Source organism: Phasianus colchicus, chromosome 1, assembly GCF_987193195.1.
Source record: "Phasianus colchicus chromosome 1, bPhaCol1.hap1.1, whole genome shotgun sequence".
NCBI classification, from domain to species: Eukaryota; Metazoa; Chordata; class Aves; order Galliformes; family Phasianidae; genus Phasianus; species Phasianus colchicus.
In genome coordinates this window covers 62,747,761-62,767,425 of record NC_143436.1, presented here as the reverse complement: position 1 = coordinate 62,767,425, position 19,665 = coordinate 62,747,761, and the positions used below count along the sequence as shown (strand labels likewise).

Here is a 19,665-nt window from a genome sequence, read left to right as displayed (position 1 = left end):
GGAGGTCAGTGCTGCATGCCTGGTGTTTCAGGTTTCTTCTGGGTCTTACAAGTGTCACTGGTCTTGTTATGGACTTTCCTGGGAGAGTTAGAACTGCTTGCAAGTGCAGAAAGTATATGGGAAGATTAGGTGTCAGTGATGCATGGTCTGCATCCAGTACTTCAAAACATAGAAGTTTGTGTGAAAATGGAGCAGTTATCTAGGAGATGACAGCCTCAGAAGGAGATAGCTGCTAATAATTCTCCACAGTGAATTATTATCTCCAGTCTGAAGCAACTCTAGAGAAGGCATATGGGCTACAACTGGGACCATTGTTCTATCCTAACACTAGTTGTGTTGCTTTTGCATTACATATAATGCCTGCTGCGTTACACTTACACTTGGAGACTTAGCTAAGACTCTGCTGTGCCAAATACTGTATTAAAGCATGGAAAACAAGTCCCTGCTCATACATACATATATATATGTCTGTGTGTGTATGTATTTGCTTAAATAAGGCAGATGAGAGTAGAAGAATGCAAATACAATTTTCTGTTGATGTTTCAATTGGCAAATGCTGCTAAGTTTTGAATTTGGTGCATTGAATAGGATTTTATTTGACAGTGAATTTACCAACTACAAATCATTCTGTGGGACGCTCCTGGAGTGGCAAAAAGTCAGTTGTGGGTTTCTGGGGAGCTGTGCATCTGTGAGTGGTATGTATTTATTCAGGAACCTTTGTGTTGGAATAACCAATTTGCATTCAGGCCATAGGTCCCTGGCACATCCTCTGTCTTCCAGCTTCCGTCAGCTTGGTCAGCCGTCATGACAGCAAGTGGATTTCCTGCTGAACTGTCTCTCAGACAGCTCTTTGCACTCCTACCATGTTGTCCATGTTCCATGAGCTAGTGTCCTACCCAGACAGTAAGTGATAGGACTTCCTAAAGTCAGAACTATTCCACATGGCAACTTGTATGCTGATCTGCAGTCTACTGATACTGTCACAATATGGTTGTGGTCACGACAGTATTCACTGTGTGGTTCATGAGGGGAAGAGACTCCCGATCCACATTCCCTCTGTCAAAGAAGGGAGATCCTTCTTGTTGTGTGTGCTGCACATGAAGCAGGTAGCCCCTCTCTCATTTCCTGCTTGTTTATGTTTTGACTGTTCTTTACCCTCCTATCTCTTTTTGTCCCCTTTCTAGCCAGTGCCTTCCCAAGAGGCAGAATCTTGTGGCCTGGTAGGGCTGAACTTTAGATTCTTTACAAAGTAAGAGCAGGGTATGTCTCATGGACTGGATTAGCTGTGCAGCTTACTGGATTTTGGGTTTTTTTTGGCGGGGGGGGGGGAAGGGAAGGGTATCAGTTTAGAAATGGTATAGTCTCAGCTGTGATCTAAAACAGTTAAATTGCTTGCATAGCATCACTTGAGATGTTTGCTTCCCTTTAGAAGTCTTCTGCTAATGTGCTCTTTTGCAGACATTTGTCTAGATGTCTCATCAGTCTGGAGAGGCTTGTTTTAGTGCTATCTGCACTATTTTTAAATAGTTACTGAAGCAACAGTCTTGTAAAATGCTGCAGTGCTAAGATAGAAAGAATTAAAGTGTTTAGTAATCCTCCAAAAAGGTAGGTTGAAAAAATGTCTTTCTTTGTTCCTTTCTCTAATGCTAGCTGACAGTATTGGTGAAACTACATTCTGGGAGAAGGCTTATTTACTTCATGAATAGATGTGCTTTGTAACTTTATTCATCAAAACTCTTCCACTTTAGTTTAAAAGGTGGATATTCCTAAACTGAACTTATGTCAAAATCAAATGCTTCAGTTCAGGAACTACTGTGCACTGTCCTTCATTCTCTGCTATGAAAACATGACTTTTCTCCTCTGAATTCTGCCTTGTTGAGGTGGGCTGTGTCTCAAGATAGTCGCTGTGGCTGTTGTGAAGCAGTAGTGTTGCACAAGCCTAATTATATTACTTTCTGCAGGAGGAGCATCTTGTAAGCTTTCCTTCTTTGTGCCAAAAAGCTGAGTTCTTTGCTGTTTCCACTACACCAAAAAATTTCAAAGAAAACATTTCTTAAAAGAGGTCAAATAGCCTTATCATGTTGTATACCAGTATCATTTTATTAATCTACAGTTTTCAATTCAGTTGTGCCAGTACAACAGTTACACTTCATTAAGGTGTTGATTTCATTTGGAATCACGTTATGTCTAGATGACTTCACAAAGCTAGATAGTCTTTAAGGTTCTTTCCAATCCAAGCAACTCCATGATTCATGTAATTGGTGAATCAGATGATTAATGGAATGCAATCCCAAACATCAGTGCAGACTGAGTGATGCATAGATACAGAGCAGCTCTGCAGGAAGGACTTGGGGGTTTTGGTGGAAAAGTTCAACAAGAGCCAGCAATGTGCACTTGTGTGCCTGGAAGGTCAATAGGATCCTGGGTTGCATGAAAAGATGGGTGACCAGCAGGGTCAGGGTGAAGGAGGTGGTTGTTCCCCTCTACTCTGCCCTTGTGAGGCCCCATTTGGAGTTCAGGCCTGCAGCCCCCAGCAGAAGAAAGACATGGAGTTGTTGGAGCAGCTCCAGAGGAGATCCATGAATATGATTTGAGGGCTGGAGCATCTCTCCCATGAAGAAAGGTTGAGGGAATTGGGTTTGTTCAGCCTGAAGAACAGAAGGGTCCAGGGAGACCTCATTGCCATCCGTACTTGAGAGGGTTTACAAGAATGATGGGAGGGACTTCTTACAAGGGCATGCAATGATAGGACAAGAGGTAATGGCTTTGAACTAACATAAGGGAAATTTAGATTAGATACTGGGAGGAAATTGTTACTCTGAGGGTGATGAGGCCCTGGCACAGACTGCCCAGAGAAGCTGTGGGTGCCCATTTCTGGCGGCATTCAACATCAGGCTAAATGGGGCCCTATCAGGAACAGTTAGCATACAGGAGAATATCCCAAGCTGTAAGGCTTCTTGATGGAAGGCAACAATGGTGGTAAATTCTAGTAGTTTGGTTCTAGGCTTTTAAGAAAGCAAGGAATTTCAGAACCATGACATTAAAAAAAAAAAAAGAAGTAGTTAAGACAAGGAGAAAAACTGATTGAGCCAGGTAAGTTGAAGGAGAGACTTAGAGACTTGACCTGGCAGGGCAATGCCAGCTCCATGCTAACCAGTCTTGGTTGTTCCTTTCCTTGCTGGTGTCACAATAGTAGTGATCTGGAAGAGAAGACTCTGAAATGGAATGGAAATGAAGTGTTGTCAGATGAATGAGTCTGCTGGATTTGAGGATGAACTGCCTTAAAATGCTGTGTTAACTATGGCAATTCAGGAAGCAAGAGTGGGCAGCTGTCTTAGCTTAAGCTGATTTGACTTTTTTTAAAACTAGAATTGTGTTTCACTTGATACAGTAGTAATTGCAAGTTTTCTGTTTTAATTTGTATGACTTAACTGGGTCCTTTGACATGTGACAGAAGAATGGAATGGCCTTCAGGCTGTTTGCAAAGTCAGTCATATCGTTTGGCTGTATTTGGAATAGTTTCTTCACAGCAGTGTGGACTTTATGTTTTTCAGTGCTGTAAATTAAATACTAGGCAATACAGTGCAATCATCACCTGTAATGTTAATGGTTACACTGCATCATTTTGCTGGGACTTGCTGCTTGCTTCATTGTGGAGGCAATATCATTGAGTATCCCTGGTGCTGGGGAACCTGAGAGCAGGTGATCCTGTTCGCGAATGCAATGACAACTTAAAATATGTAATATTTAAATGGTATTTCATATCAGTTATGTCACTTCTCTGCCCCTACTTCCCCAAATAGAATGCACTTTCCTCTTGGAGTAGCTTCTGTCATGCAAAATACAACTTACTTTTGATATATGGGAGTTCACAGTGAGTTATGCGCAGCGAAGGCTCAGTGGAGTTTGTTATGGCAGTAAAATCTTTAGGTGGCAAGGTCATGGCCATGGGATTAACCTGCATTCAGCAGTCCTTTCTGTGGAAAGGTGTGCTCGATGAACATTTGACTTTTCATAAGCTGGCAATATTCAGCTTTCCTTTCTGTGAAGCTCTTAAAAATGGTGGTGATATGAACCCTAGCCAATCCCTTCAGCTCTGGGTTCAAGAGGGCTTTTCTTCGGGAGTAGAGTGGGGATGCAGGGACGCAGGCTGAGCAGGCCTTCAATAAACATCTTTTAATTTGTGACAGTTTATTAGAGCACTAAAACTGAGCAGTGGTCTGTTGCCAGAGTCTATTCTCACCTATGAGATGTGGTTGTGGCAGCATAGAGTGGTGGTGGGACATTGGTGGTGGACATGAGCTTATTGCATGAGCAGAGCCCTGGTAGGAAGGAGTTAAAATTTGGAGAGGAATGAACTGAGGTCAGCAGCACAATCAGTCTGTTCAGTAAATAATTTTCTTTGTATACTTACTCCATTCTTTCACTCATTATTTGCTCCACTTATTCTTTTCCCTTCCTACACACACATGCTTGCAGTCACAGTTTCTCTGGCTTTATTATTCTCTCTCGCCCTAGTTATTGCCTTTCAGCAGCCACTTGTCAGTGTGACCCTCCCTTTGGCCAAGGAGCTGTAGATGATAGGTTTCCTGTGCAGAAACCACCCTCTAGCTGGGATGGACACCTCTGCTCAGCTTTGGAGATTCCGGACTGCTTTCTGGCTGCTCTTGTGAGGCTGCTTGCTCTGAGCACTGCAGTGGTTACACAGAATGCAGCGCACAGGAGGGAGAGAGCTGTGCAGCCAAACACAGAGGAATTAGGAGCTCTTTCCCACCTCTTTTTCCCCTGTGGTGGCAGGCTGTGAGCTCTTGGGTGAGTGAGCATCTGATATGTGGCATGCTTTGTTCCAGAATTCAGGGGGATGTCTGTTAAATTGCCACGCTGTTACTGAGAATTGGGGTGAATGTGGGACGAAGCGTTGGTTAATGGTAGAGTCTGCAAAATACAGCAGGCTTTCGTGCTGGTGTCTGGATGCAATGCTATGAAAAGAGAAAGCTTCAGAGGGTCTCGTATCTGAGGATCCACAGAAACCAGCAGGAGCAAGAGTAGGATTCTGGGGGGGGGAGTGACCTTGAATGTCAGTTCCAGTGAAACAATGTAGGTGTGACTTGTGTTTGGGAAAATATTTTCTGGGAGGCCTTTTGTTTGGGTGGGGACAGCTTAAATGTTCTGTATCTCTGTAGAGATCCATTTTGATTTTTCAGTGAAAGTGTAATAGCTACATCTTGTCACCTCTTTGTGCGATATTATAAATGTTCCTGTCCCCAGGCTTCTGAAAGATGTGCCAAATCTCTTGTGGGTATTGAATTGGCTTAAGGCCTCACGAGCAAGAAGAAATAAATGTATAGCAGGCATACTGCATGGCAGCTGTCAAGATGGCAGCCTGTGAATAATCAGGCATAAGTTTTGGGCAGGAGGGGGTTCTTTGAGTCTGCACGGCTTAGCGACCTACAGCCTAATAGTTCTTGCCTGCTGTTGGAGCCTCTGTGCTCCTTTCCTTTAGGGCATTGTTTCCTCCTTCAATCTTCTGAGATATTTATGCTTTCCATTGTGTTTTCTTAAATAAAAAGGCAACTCTAGAAGCAAACAAACAAAATTCCTCTCTTGCTTGACTTGTGCTTTTCACTTAAAAATGTTTTTTCTTTCCAGCGTTATTAAAACCAGGACTTTTCTCAGCTAGACTGCAGCTGCAGAGCCAGTGGGGTACAATGAGTATAGTTCTTGATTTGAGAGTTCATTTTTTTTTACCTCTCTTGAATTAAATGTTGATAACAGCAAAGCTACAAATCTGACCATACTAAAGGGAGACAGGAGTTCATTGTTCTCTTAACAGACTTTATATACAGCTTTCCTATGGCTACATTGTTTAGTGAAGCGGGTTACTTTTTGGTAAATAGATGGGCTTTGAGACCTCAGGTCCTTCGCATCTGAAACAATAGAAGCAATCATCAAAGCTAAATGCCAAAAGGGAACAATTAGAAGGGTGTATTTTCTAGAAGTGTCTTGGGCAGTGCTTCTGCCTCCAGCTGCTTGGTTTTTATCCTGGGGTGCTGTGTCCTTGTCTCATCTTATTGTTACCCAGGACGACTGTCTGGGCACGTATGAGAAGTCTAATCAGAAAACTGATCTCAGTTTAAAAGTAGCCATGCTGGAAGGAAAGATAGTGAACCTGGGCTGGTATACAGTGCAGTCCCACAGTGGTTTTAAGGGCACTAATAGTCAGGTGGGGATGGCTTGGTGATGGGGCTGCTGTCTCTGAGACCGAAGTTCCCAAAGTTAGCTGGTGTCTGCTTTCCCTCATAGCTCTGTAAACTTCTCAGTTGTGCTTGTCAGCTTGGCCACTTCTGCTTGCATCAGCTGGTCTTGTAAAGAAAAATCCCCTTTCCTGTGGAGGAACCCTATAAAAATACTTGTAATGGCAAAATGTATACTAGTTGTTCATTCTTAATTATTACCAAATACATTGAGAAACCTAAGCCTTCTAATAACTGAAGAAATAACTACATTTTCCTGTTAATTAGTGACTCAAAGCAGCGTGGTAAAAATGATTAGAATACTATAACTGGGTTTGGGATTGTTTTAGTTTTTTGAAGAACTAATTTTTAGATTAATGTTCCAAGTACCATTTGGGTTGTACTGAGATTCTTCTAGCCTAGTGATTACCCTTTGGTTCTTTCAAAGGGCTTTGCACTCAACCAGGTGGGCTCTTTAGCCATCAGTGTGCCCTTAGGATGATGCTTTCAAGTAAAATTAAATAGGAGAGCCTGTGTGTCAGGATCTGTTTAGGAAGTGGTAGAGTGGAATTGGCCAAAAAAGCTAAATGGTATCCTGAGGTGTATTAAAAAGAGTGTGGCCAGCAGGTTGAGGGAGGTGTTTCTCCCTCTCTACTCTGCCCTGGTGAGGCCACACGTAGACAACTGTGTCTAGTTTCAAGCTCCCCAGTTAAAAAAAGACAGGGATGTCCTAGAAGGAGTCCAGTGGAAGGCCACAAAGATGATAAAGGGCCTGGAGCATCTCCCGTGTGAGGAAAGGATGAACAACCTGTGTCTGTTCAGCCTGGGGAAAAGAAGACTGAGGGGAGATCTGATAAATATTTATAAATATCTGAAGGGAAGTAGGAGGCAAATGGATGAAACCAGGCTCTTCTTGGTGGTGCTTAACAATAACACAAGGAGCAGTGAACTAAAATTTGAACATAGGAAGTTCCATACTAACATGTGGAAGAACTTCTTTACAGTAAGGGCACTGGAACAGGTTGCCAAGTGAGGTTGTAGAGTCTCCTTCGATATTCAAGACCCACCTGGATGTGTACCTGTACAACCTATTGTAGGGAACATGCTTTGGCAGGGGGCTTGGATTCACTGATCTCCCTTCTAACCCCTACAATTCTGTGGAAAACAACTTTGTGTAAATTCTCACCGCACCTGGAGAGTGAAACGAGGTGATCTTTCTCACTGCCTGAAGAAACTGAGCCCTAACCTTGACAGGTTCAAATGTTACTCACATACACAAAAAGCCTCAAAGGGAAATTGAAAGGAAATAAAATTGGAAAGGAAAGATCCATCCGTCTTTTCTATTTGACAGAACTTGCGCATGAAGCAGGGTGCAATGTGCAGGAGATATTCACAGTCACTTTTCTGTTGTTCTCCTGTACTTTGCTCTCTAGTTTAGATAGGCATTTGCAGCACTGCAGGATTTCTGTCTGTAGCCTGTTCTTATCTGGGAAAGTAGTGTTACCTTTTAAACCAGTGAGAATGCTATTGATCTAACACTGCTCTGAAGTCCTTTCATCTGATTTGTTCCAGCCATTTTATAGAAGGAATGAAAACCTGTGTCCCCTTGGCTTTTGAAGGTAAATGCGTGAAGTGTGGGGTTGTATTGTAGATGACCTTTGTGAGCTTAGGCACAGCTAGGATAAGAATCCACATCGCTTCCTGGGATCAGTACATTAAGAAGGAGACTTTCAGTGTCTGTGAATATACAAGTTTGAGGGCATGAAATAGCAACTTATGCAAATACTAATGAATCCTTACATCTGTTTTCACATATGCATTTGGGTATGAATTTGCAAGATAGTGTGGGTGTGAATAGATGCAGGCCTGGGAAAATTGTGATAGCTTGTAACTGTGCCATTTGGCACGTAGTGTGTATACAAACACATACTTGCAAAATAGTATTCAAAGTAAAGTAATTTCTACCTTCTCTTCCCTCTGAAAAGAGTCATGAACCCTAGGTGGTTTTTTTTTTGTTTTTTTGTTTTGTTTTTTTTTTGGTTTGTTTTGTTTTTTAAGTATAATTACTACTTGTGACGATCTTAAACAGTCTTTCCCACTTTCTTATTTTGGTGACTTTCTGAATGGGAACCAGTGCTGTGTGACACTGTCTGCATCCCCAAGTAGTCAAGCCCAGTAACAGTACAGATGGAGAAGTGAATGGCATTGGAGTCAACCCAACAACTGTCTTCAACAAGCTACTTCTAGGGATGTATGCATTAGCCTTTTATTTATTCATTTTGAGATTTGTGATTCATAGTAGTTTCAAAAAATGCTTCCAAAATTAATAGCATGCTTTGTTTGCTGCTATATCTACAGTGTTATTGAAGCCCCTCCTTGACACCTTTACTGTTACTGAAATTTCCATTATATTTTATGGTCTCTCTGTGCTACTTTTATTCCTTTTACTATTTTTTGTTGTTGTTGTTGTTGTAGCAAGAGCATCAGTGTTTGATTCTGTAGCCTTCCTGTTGGCAGAACTGTCATTCTGATGTAAATGTTGAAAGACTGCTGCTTCACCGGGGAACACAGACACTGTGTGGATAATTTGAGAAATGGTAATACAGCGTTCTGCACTCCTTAGGCCAGCCCTGAGTTATTAATTAGTTAGACCATTCTGTAATTTTGTATCGTTTGATGCTCTTTCAAGAAACCAAGGAAGAAGTATTTCAGTTTTTATTAACTTTGCCATTGTAATACAAAGTATACAATTGAGTGACAAAGGTGGACTTGATTGTGATTCTTCCCTCTGGTGTCCTCTTCCTGCAAACCTTGCAACTAATGCCTTCATAAAAAAATAAAAATGCTACCTATATGCATGTTTAGTCCATGAACTCCATAAATTGTCTAGTCTTCTAGTCTCCTCAGCTGACACAGGGAGCCATACTGAAATATGAAGTATGGTTATCCTTGTACAATACTGCTTCTGGCAGCACTCACACGTTCTGGTTTCTTAAGGTGTCAAATAACAGATGGAAGGGCGAACAAAACAACACCAAACAAACCTGGAGGCAGGGAACATCAGTGCATGAGCCATTCTCATACAGTAGAAAGTAGTAAATTAATAGGCAGTCAGATACTGAATTGGACTGAATTGGAGTCGATAGTTGAGAATCAATGCATGCTCATCCATTTTCCAAGGCAGTGCATGATCTTGCTGCTATTGTAGTATTTGCCTGTGGAGTAAGGCAGTGTGCTACATCCAGTTGTGATCCTTCTTGATGGATGGATTTCCTCTCTTGAGATCACTGTGCCCTAGGATATACTTTTTTTAACATCACTCAGTACAATGGAAGTGATTTCTTCTATTTTTTTATTCCCTTCTGGTCATGCTGAGTTATTTGCTTGCAAATTAAATTATGGAGATGACTTCCATAAACAGTTAGGTAGCATCTCAGAAACCTTTCTATTTGAGTGTGTGTGTGTGTGTGTGTGTGTGTGTGTGTTTAAGGTCAGCCAGCAGAGAAGAGGCAGCTCAGTTTGCCAGGAGTAATGTAGAGCAGGAGTTCTTGCTGCTCCTGCTTGGCCCTTTAATAGGGATGAAGCATAAGATTAATAAGGAAAAATGAAATCACCCACTGCCTTCAGAAAGGGAAGTAAGCAGAACAGCTTTGTGTGGATTTTGTCTTCTAATGCCAGCTTATTAATTTTAGTAAGCCTGACTTGTCTCTTATTTTCATCATACTTTTGAAAGATTCCAGATTTTTATGGCTGTTTTTAACACTTCTGATTGAGAGGAGTACGTTCTCTTATGTAATTAGAAGTGCTGACTGCAGTTCTGTAGAAAGATGGTAAGTCGTGCCTAGGCCAGTACTGACATCAACAATGAGACGTAATAAAAAGTCAAACAATCCATAGACTTGGTGACTGTGTTTTCTTATCTCACATACGTGCAGTTCGTCAGCTGGAGGAAATGTGTGGTGTGGATTTTTTTTTTTTTTTTTTCCTCCAGACTCTGTTCTGACTTCTTGGGGCACTTAAAGGAGCAAATGACTTTCTCCTTTTCCTGATCTAGCTTGTTCTTTCAGTCTGTCTGAGATGCATTTCACGTATAGATTTTGTGTAGGGTTTTTGAGTGGTTGACTTGCCAGATGTAAAGGCACAACTTGGACAGCTTTGTTGGTAAATAGCAGCATTAAAAACAAAATAAAAAAATCTAAAAATGCTGTGCCTTTGCTGCTACAAACCTAGTTGTAATTTCTCTCTTGAAGACTAAGTCTCTTTTTTCCTCAATAAGTTGAAAAGAAGCCATAAATCTAAGCTGGAACTTGGTGTCTTGACTGGAGACATTTGAGGTATTTGTTTTGGGATTGAGCTATGTCTTCAGCCTCCATATGCACTCAAGATCTCTGGTTAAGGGCAAGTGAAAGGGGCCTTACCCAGTTTTCTCCTGCTCTGATGTAGTGGTGACAAGAATCTGTTGTGTGGCTATTTGATAGGGCATTGTTTCTTGGCTGTCAATCCCTTGGGCTTTCTGACATGGGTGTGTTATACAAGAAGTCTGTAGACAGCACTGCAACAGGAATTTGTGGCAAAAGTAACTTCCCTGCTCTTTCTGAGGATTAGTTTCGTTATACTGCACTGATAGTTGCCTCTCTAAGTGGCCTTCCTCACAGACCTGGATTCAGGTATTCCACTGCAGTTATTTTGGGACCCTAGACAGATGTTAGCTTTACACTTCTTGTCTCTTTCTGGTATCCAGAGCAAGCTGTGACTTCTCTATGTGCCACAGAAAAAAATGAGACGACCAGGAATTCAAGGCTCTGGCCCCGGAGAAGTGTCAAGCTTTAAAATACAGAGAGCTTATGGTTAAATAACGGGAAGGAAAAGCCCTGCCATTACCATTTATTAATTACTAGTCAGTTTCCTTTATGGGGAATGCTCATCAAGGAGAAAGTGACTTTCCTGTAAGTGCCACTTTTATGTCGTGGGGGAAGTAAACCTTCAGACCCTGGCTCTGAGAGGAGAGGGCTGCAAAGAGCTTGCAGCATTTCTGACCAGAACTTGATTCACTTTCGTCTGGTGGTAGTATGAACTTATTGAAACAACTCTGTTACTTACAGAAACAAAGAACCCACCAAATGTTTCCTTTTGTTAGTTTTTAATGAAACAGCTGAAGCATAGGAGGCTATCTCATACACAGCTGCAAGTTTCTTCTGCCTTTCTGTGAGAGTGGCTTCTTGGAAAATGCATAGTCTTCATACTGTTTTCATAACTTGCATATTCTGTGAAAAAGGCAAGATACTTCCATTTCCTATTATTGTTGCACAGAAGTCAGGAGCGCTACCCAGTACGTGCAGCATGTTAGTAAGACTTATGCTGTTTTTCTTCATGTATTTGTGTATGTGCAGCAGCAGCAGCTGCAATTTGAACTTTCATTGCTCTCCTCTTTCCCAGGCATGTTATGCTTACCACTTACATTATGACTATGCAGTGGAGTTTCATTTGGCACAATGAAGAAATGCAGTTTTCTTGAGTATCTTGCTTCTTTGAAAATGTTCTACTGCTTACCGGTTTCAAGTAAGATGTATACTGTGCTAACAGAGCAAATCTTTGAGATCTGTCAGCTTGATGATGTGTCACGTTCTTTTGCATAGCTGGTTTTCTCCTGTAGTGAAAAGACATTTATAAATGCCACCGTAACAAATGAACACACTGAATTTAATAGGTGCAACAGCACACACGCTGGCTCTAAGCTTCTCTGAAGCTTTGTGCTATACATTACTGCTGCAGTTTGATTTGCAGAAAAAATGTTTTCTTTTGCTTGTGGAGTTGAAACTTTACAGCTGGGGATTGCCATGCAGTGACAACAGGTTTGGGACATGTGGTGCTGTTTGGTTCAACTTCTATGAAGCAGAAGCAAAAGCATAAACCAGTTTCTTTTGACTTTGTAAGGTTGCTATGCCCGGTAAGTGAGGACAGGCCTGTTGACGTTAGTCCTGTTCTAACACAAACACCCTATTCTATTCTTTACAAAATGACTATATAAATTGGATTTAAGTATTACTTTTGGCAGTAATGTGATTTAAATCCTTTCTAAATAAACACAAGCCTCGTTACGAATGAGATAAATAATTATCATTGCATACATTAAAAGCATGATTTTGAATGTAACGGAGCAGAATTTAATCCTAGAATCCTAGCTGTGTGCCTGATTCCCTTCAACTTCCCCTAAATGCACAGGATACAGCTACCTTTCTTTGTCAGTAGTGAGGTGTAGAAATGTTGCATCATGCTGACTCTGCAGGTAACAAATATTTTCCCATTCTGTTCCTCATGAGTGCTCTAATGTTTGTAGTGTTACCTTACATGCTAGGGCTGTCTGCTTTTCTGGGTCACAGCCCATAAACCAAAACAGCTGCTTTGCTTTTTTCTTCTCGTGGTAGGAAAACTCCATGTTTGGAGCGCAAAGCACCCTGTGCAAAGAAGATAACTGTAGGGTTGAAGCTTTTGGGAGTGGGCTTGGCTCTATCACTAGCTGCTGTCAGCTTGCCCTGGACTTTGTTAGAAGACAGATAGAGGCTCTTGAAAAGCCAGAGCTGTGTTGGTATGTTGAAGTGCTACAGACTGGCTGGAGAGAGCTCAGTTTGCATAGAATGTGGTGTTTATGTCAGTATTGTTCTCTCAGGTGGGGCACCATTTAATTGTTCAAGCAAATTCATGCTGCTAGGGAGAAGATCTGGACTGGCGTCGGTAAGAAAGAGAAAGTAAGTTTGATGGCATGGACTGAGGCAAAGGGGCAATGTGAAGAAAGGGAGAACTTACTGCAGGTGTTCTTTAGTTTTAAATTGTTGACAAATGACCTTGATTACGACTTTGCCAGAAGCTTTCCTCACAGTAAAATCTCTGGAATTGGTTTGTATGGAGATCAGGTATATTGATGTCATCCTAAGTAGTGAGGATGTGATATTCTACACTCCTTCTATGTGCATTTCCTGCATTGCGGAGGCAGCCTTTTTGGAATTGGGTGCAGTCACAGCAGGAGCAGCTTCTTTTTCACAGCAGAACACTTCTTGCAGGACTTCCTATAGGGCCTAAGGAGAGATCCAAACTGCAGAGAGAATTGGTGGAACTTAGGTGTGTGGAAATGTTAGGCTCTTCTAAAATACCAGCTTTGAAGGCTTGCATCCTTGGAAACCTGGGACTCTGGACAAATTAGTTGAACTGAAAAGTAGCTTTAAATTGAGAAACTTCTCAATTTCTAGAAAAAAATTGTGCCCTGGCATAAGTATTTAGACTTCTGAGTGTTGTCATAGCCTTCTCTTTATGTTAGGTGAGCTTGATGGTCTCTCAAAGATTTGTGTGTGCAACAAACAGTTTAATCTAAGTTCATTTGGACTTTGAAGGCCCTAGTTGCCTCAGCAGATTACTGCTAGGAGCTGAATTAATTATGTTTTGTCAGACATGAAAAGTTTAGCATGGTGTGATATTTCTTGGGCAGTGGAGGAGGAGAGGAAGGGTCATGGAAGAAGAGCTGAGTCTCCATCTGAGTCCATGTGAAACTTGCTGTCCAGTCTGCTAGGATGTGCATTGGAGGAAAGGCCACTTACATAAATTTGCTCCTGATTTGTTTTCCCCAGTGCCTCAGATATCTTACTCTGAGGAAGGTACCTTCTCCTCTGTTGAGGAGAACCTTCCTTATAATGCACTGGCTTATTTAATTTGTTTTCTGCAGAAGATCAGGAACTGGCTTTTCTGCTTTCTTAGACTGCATACTTGTATTCTGCACTATTCTGGGGGAGGAGGCTGCTTTGTAAGGTGCACTTAGTGGTATTCTGTTGCTGTGGAAAGAAAGAAATCTATCCATGTGGGTAGAGACACTTCCTGGTGGGGTTCTGGTTGTGTATGAGGAAATATGCAGAGTTGGATGATGTGTTTTAAAGTAATTGTCTCTACACTATTTACGTTGTTGAGATGGTTGGGATGGTATCCAGCAAATTGCTGCCAGTGAAGCAAGAGTTGCAGTACAGAGATGGGAAAGGCTTACTGAGGTTTGAGCTGAGGTGGCTGTAGCCCTGCTTGGCACACTGACTTGAAAAGGTCCTGAATTGCATCCCAGTCACAGGGCTTCCAGGGCTACTTTTGGGTAGAAGGTAGAGTTTTAGGCTCTTGCTTTTAATTCCTAGCTCTAAGAGTCTTTGTGTTGATGCTCTTTGTGCCTTAATTTTTCTAGCACTGGGGCTAGTCATCCCCTTTTGAATGTTAGGATAATGTTCTCTCACTGTTCAGAGGCTCAGGAGATTTAATTTACTTCAGGAACCTCGTCTATTGTGGCCTCATATGAAAGCGAGTAGTTTGTTGATGAGCGTTTTTGTTAGATGGAAAGGATTGATATCAAAGTAAAGATGTTTTGGAATATACTCAGATGATTCTGCAGTGGAGTTTCTTTTTGTAGGATGAATCTTTGCAAGAGTTGGGTTAACAAACTTACGTTTTTGCGTTTTAGTCAGGCCTGTTCACTTATGTCCACAAAGTAAACCTAGTAACCATTGTGAGAATGGTTTCTGTTGAATAGTTCAGACTTCACAAATAGTTGTATAAGGTGAGTAGGAGAGGCTGTTGCTGGATATTAAATATTGTTAGAGTCCTATTCCTTAGCCATTAATCGGAAATATCTTCTTATGTAAGAATCTTAATCCAAGGTTATACAAAACCTTTGATGGAGGTTTATAGGAAGGAAGCTAGAGTTTCCTCTAGGTCATGGCAAGTAGAAAAGACAGTTATGTTTTGTGTCCTTCCACTGGAGCTGTTAATATCAGCCAGGGCTTTTTCCTTCCCATTAAGGTATTATCACAATTGTTTCTATCACTGCAGGAGGTGAAGTAAGTTCTTAAAAGCATCTGCAGTCCAAACTGTTTAGTACTTCCTGTAAAAACTTCCTTCCAGATTGAGCAGTGCTACTCAAAAGACACTTCCAAATTCAGGGCACAGTGTGAATGTTTTGTGGGAGAACAGGTTTGCAGTATATTGAGAGGTTTCCAAGTGCTTGTGATTCTTCGTGATAGAAAGAAGCGTTTGGGAGCTACACTGGATTGTGAAAAACCATGCAGGTTTGCTGTGCTCCACAGAGAAGCTTCATGAGAGCATCACCAAAAGAGAAAGGCCAAGTGCATAGCATTAGTGAATCTCATCTTGTAGAAGAGTCTCTGTATGTCAGCTGATTGCTGATTCTTTTTCTTTCCTCCTCTGATTTGGGCTCATCTCAACTTACAGAATGGCTGTGTGCATCTAGCTTTTCCTTCCCTTCTTTTTTCAGGGTGATATGTATTTGGCATTCAGTGCCATTAGGCAAGCAAAATCCTTGTCCACATCCTTGACTTAGTTTGAATAAATAAATACATCTTCCTTAACATTCTGCTACTCTGTGGGAAGTGTGCATTATTGCAGGGGAGGCTGTAGAGGCCACTTTCTAACCCTAGTACTGGTTGCAAGTTGAACGTAGGCTATTTTGTAATGATATCTAAAATGATACCAGAGGCCTCATTTTGATGTTAGCCCCCAGATTTCTTTGGCCAATTATACTCAAATTGTATGTTAAAATATTGGCTTTTAAGCGTGTTAAAACATACAATGTGGTAATGCTATTTACAGTGTAATATCTATCAGTATTCTTTGGGTCCTGTGGAGTTTGGCAGCCACTGCTGGTATACGATAATTCATTGTATGCTTTGACTTGAACACAATTTTGTTCCATGCCAGTGATGCAGGTACACCAGATGTACTCTGGGCTAGATCAGTTAGCTGGGTGCTAGACTTAAGTAGAAGATTTAGTAAGCAACTTTTCTGCTAATGTACAAAATCATTAGCATTAGCTTGAGTTTTGAGTCTGCAGCTATGACCATGTGTCACATTCTGGTCATGTTCTGGAAAAAACTGGGCTCATCTCCTATGAATAATGGCTGCAAACTTCTTGTCAGTACTATTCCTTTCTCAAGGCGTACCATCAAATATTTTTGTTTTATTCTTAAATAAACAATTATTTAAAAGCACACTTTGTTTTAACTTGCATAAAAGCTGTATGAGGGATGTAGTTTATGATAAAGCATTAACTGTGTGATCTTGCAAAATGTTGAGCCTTGGAACTGCTGCTGTGTTCAGAATTTAGCTCTCCAAGCAGGGTAAGGAGTATGTCTGAGGAACAATCATAATAAAGTTCAAAATGATAAGTAAAATCTGGAACTTTGAAGAAACATATACTTGATTCTGAATATGAAGTATCCAAAGTAATTACAAAGCACTTTGTAATCTGAGAAAAGGGTGTGCATGGGGGAAGGGGAAATCTGCCTTTCCCCAAATATTCATGATACTTACAGCGACTCCAACCACCCCCCCCCAAAAAAAATAGTGAAATGAAAATATTTCTGTGGAATGACTTTTGACAGAGGGAACAAGCCTGGAGATAGGAGCTTTACAGGGAGGTTTTTGATGGAGGTTTCCAGGAGGCTCCTGTACTGACCTGTTCTTCCATGCTGGTGTAACAATGTGGGGTATGCGGACTTGACTCCTGCTGAAATATAATTTGGAAGCTGGAGATGAATATTTACTCATTGAATCCCAAATTGCCCGTAACACAACAGCGCTGGTATTCATCCTTACTTTTGAGTCTTACCTATTGAATTATATATCAAGAGCTGATGATTCAGGATACTGGCTGCTCTGAAGCTGCACTGACATCAGTGGGAAGAAGGCTGCTGGCATCCTGAACAGGCAGTGGGGCTGTGATCATCAGAATCCCCAGTCCTCCTGCCACACTTGTCTGTGGTGAGCAAGGGGGGTGTGTGTATTCATATATAATTACACAAACCATGAGCTTATATGGTCTGTATTGTTGCATTACATGAATTGAAATTGTTGTTGTATCTATCCTTGAAAAGCAGCCATCCTTCCTTCTATTCCCTGTCACTTCCTTACAATGTATCCTCCATTTCATTTCTTCTCGGTGTCCAAAATGTGCCCAATAGGGGGAAAGCTTTTTCTTCTGTCATTCTTTTTATTCTGGAGCCTTATTCAGTGCCTGTGTTTGTTGCTTAGTTGTGGCAGATGTATTTTGTTTCTAGAAACCAGCACCTTCTTATATGTAAAATATAGCTTTGATTAAACAGATTGTGTAAAGCTTTCATACTAAGTGCTAGGTAAGTTGTTTCAAACAGCAGTGAACTCAAATTCAGATGTTTCCTGCTCCGAAGAGCTCATTTGCAAATGATATTGCTCTTCTCATAACCTTCACTTAGTCTAAAAATGCTTACTGCTTGTGTGAGATTTCAAGGACAGTGTTTTGCAGGAGAGTGACAGGCTTTTTTTTAACTGTGATTCATGTTCATGTTCATTAACAAGAAATTTTGACTGAATGTTGAATGTTTGAAAATATGATTTCAGCTACAGTTTGTTATATATTTCAACACAAAAATTGTCTTTTAAAAAGCAGAAATACTCATAGTTTCTTCTCTGACCCTGTAGGCCTGTTTATCTTTGGGTGAAGTATTGCTCAAAAGGGCAAGTGAGGTGCTTCAAATTCAGACGTACTCCTGTCCTACTAATCTTTAGGCCCTTGAGGCAGCAGTATTGAATCAGAACGGCTTATACTGCAAGTATTTTCCTTCTCTATTTAGAATATTTTCAGGATTAAGCCAATTTTCTGCTCGGTTCTGTGCAATGATCAAACGGTTTGGTTTTCAGCATCTAAACAGCATCTGAAATTAGACTTGAAAGGCTTGTTCATTTGCCTCATTTTGTTTTGTTCTGTCAAGGTTAGTAATACATCAACTCTGGAGAGTGTTAATTCAATGCTTGCAGCACAGCTTGGAGAGAGGAAGTGCATGTGGGAGCACTGCGAGGAGAGGCCTCTCAGAGTAGTCAAACAGGTGCTCGTGCACCTGTGATTCATTTTACTGGCTGTAATACAGAAGAATGAGGAAGCTAAGAGTAGCTCTAATGCTTTCGTAACACTCAAAGCTTTGCACTTCTGTGCATCTCTCAGGTTCACTGACAGAAGAGAGAGCTTTCGTATGTTGCAGTAACCTCTGTGACTGCTGGCCTGGATGCAGGGCTTATTGTGTTCAAGGTACTTGGGATTGGGACTGCCTTTACCACATGCATTTGTGGGGCTCAGCATGTGACTGGGCTAAAAGCTCAGCCTACGAAGCAGCAAAGCACGCTGACTGCTTGAAGCTTGGGTCCTCTTTGGTGTTCTGCTGGCAGAACCCTTTGGATCCGGTTCTTTGTGAATTGTCCATAGTGTTGCTCTCCACCTTCAGAAGTTGGTGATGCAGCTGTGCATCCCTGTGCTTGAGAGTGGTGAAAGAGAAATCACAAAGGTGCTTCTATGAAGGAAAAAAAACAAAGCTAATGAAAGTAGTTAGTGCCAGTGGTCTAATACTCAGCTTCCTCAGATCTAAGAGAAGTATTGAGGTGATGTGTTTGAGTGGCACCTTCTAATCATGTTTTCAATGAAGCTTGTCACAGCCTTTGTAACTAGTGTTTTGGTATTAACCTGAGTTGAGACAGCTGGCAGGAGCCTGAAGAATGCTTTCCAGTTTGCAAGACTGTGAGCCTTGATAAATCACTTGCTGGCAGGCTGCACTGCTGTAGCAAGGGTGGAGCCTGTCTGCTGTTCTATTGTCAGTTCCTTTGCATTTCAGGATGCTAACTAGAATGGTGAGCGGTCTGTTTGTGGTTTTCTGGTCCTTTTTTTTGTTACTGATTGGCAGGTGATCTGCAATAGGACTACTAGAAGAGGTTTCATAGTTTGTTTCGGGATTTATTCAACCCAAACAGAATTGTGCTGTCTGCCTGGCATGGAATTATTCCACCCCTTACCCTACACTTATTGTGCCTTCTCCTAACAAGCTGCTTGAAGACCAAAGTTTGGCACCTTCTAGATGTCTGCAGATTACCGTAAAAACATATTTATTAGCTCTTCTGTTTTTATAGGGGAATAACAGCTGCCATGGTTAGAGAAGGCTCTGTGTTAAGAATTCCCCATCTCACAGGTTACAGGCTGCCTTGGCACAGCTGGTTGTTGACATGTGGAGCACTTCAGCTTAGGGTCACCAGTTCAAACACAGCCCTAGTCAGCAGTGGAAGAAAGCTGTTACCACAGGAGGTTTTTTAATGAAGTGAACTGGCAATCTGTCAGGCTCTTCGGGCATGAGTTTCTGCAAAACTACCATAAATGGTACTTGCAAATAATCTTGGAGTCAAAGAATTAAGCAGGTGTCAATGATAATCCAAAGAAACGAAGTAGGCACACAGGGAGTAACAGGCACTGAGCAGTCAGGCTTGTACAGCTGATAAATGGGGTGTTTATGCATTCCTTCCTGACTTCAAAACTAGTCTGTAAAGCAGTGAGAAGTTTGTAACTGTATTCGTCTACATTTTACTGTCCAGATAAAAA

At 41.4% G+C, this 19,665-nt stretch overlaps 1 protein-coding gene across 1 annotated transcript in view; it reads left to right on the top strand.

Moving 5' to 3' along the window:
- Positions 1-1,350: 1,350 nt before the first annotated feature.
- The window catches only part of MICAL3 (microtubule associated monooxygenase, calponin and LIM domain containing 3), a 146,586-nt gene continuing 128,271 nt past the window's right edge, over positions 1,351-19,665 (top strand). Inside the window, exon 1 of the mRNA XM_090145484.1 lies at positions 1,351-4,812. The gene's annotated coding sequence lies outside the window, so the exon portion shown is untranslated. The remainder of the gene's footprint in view (positions 4,813-19,665) is intronic.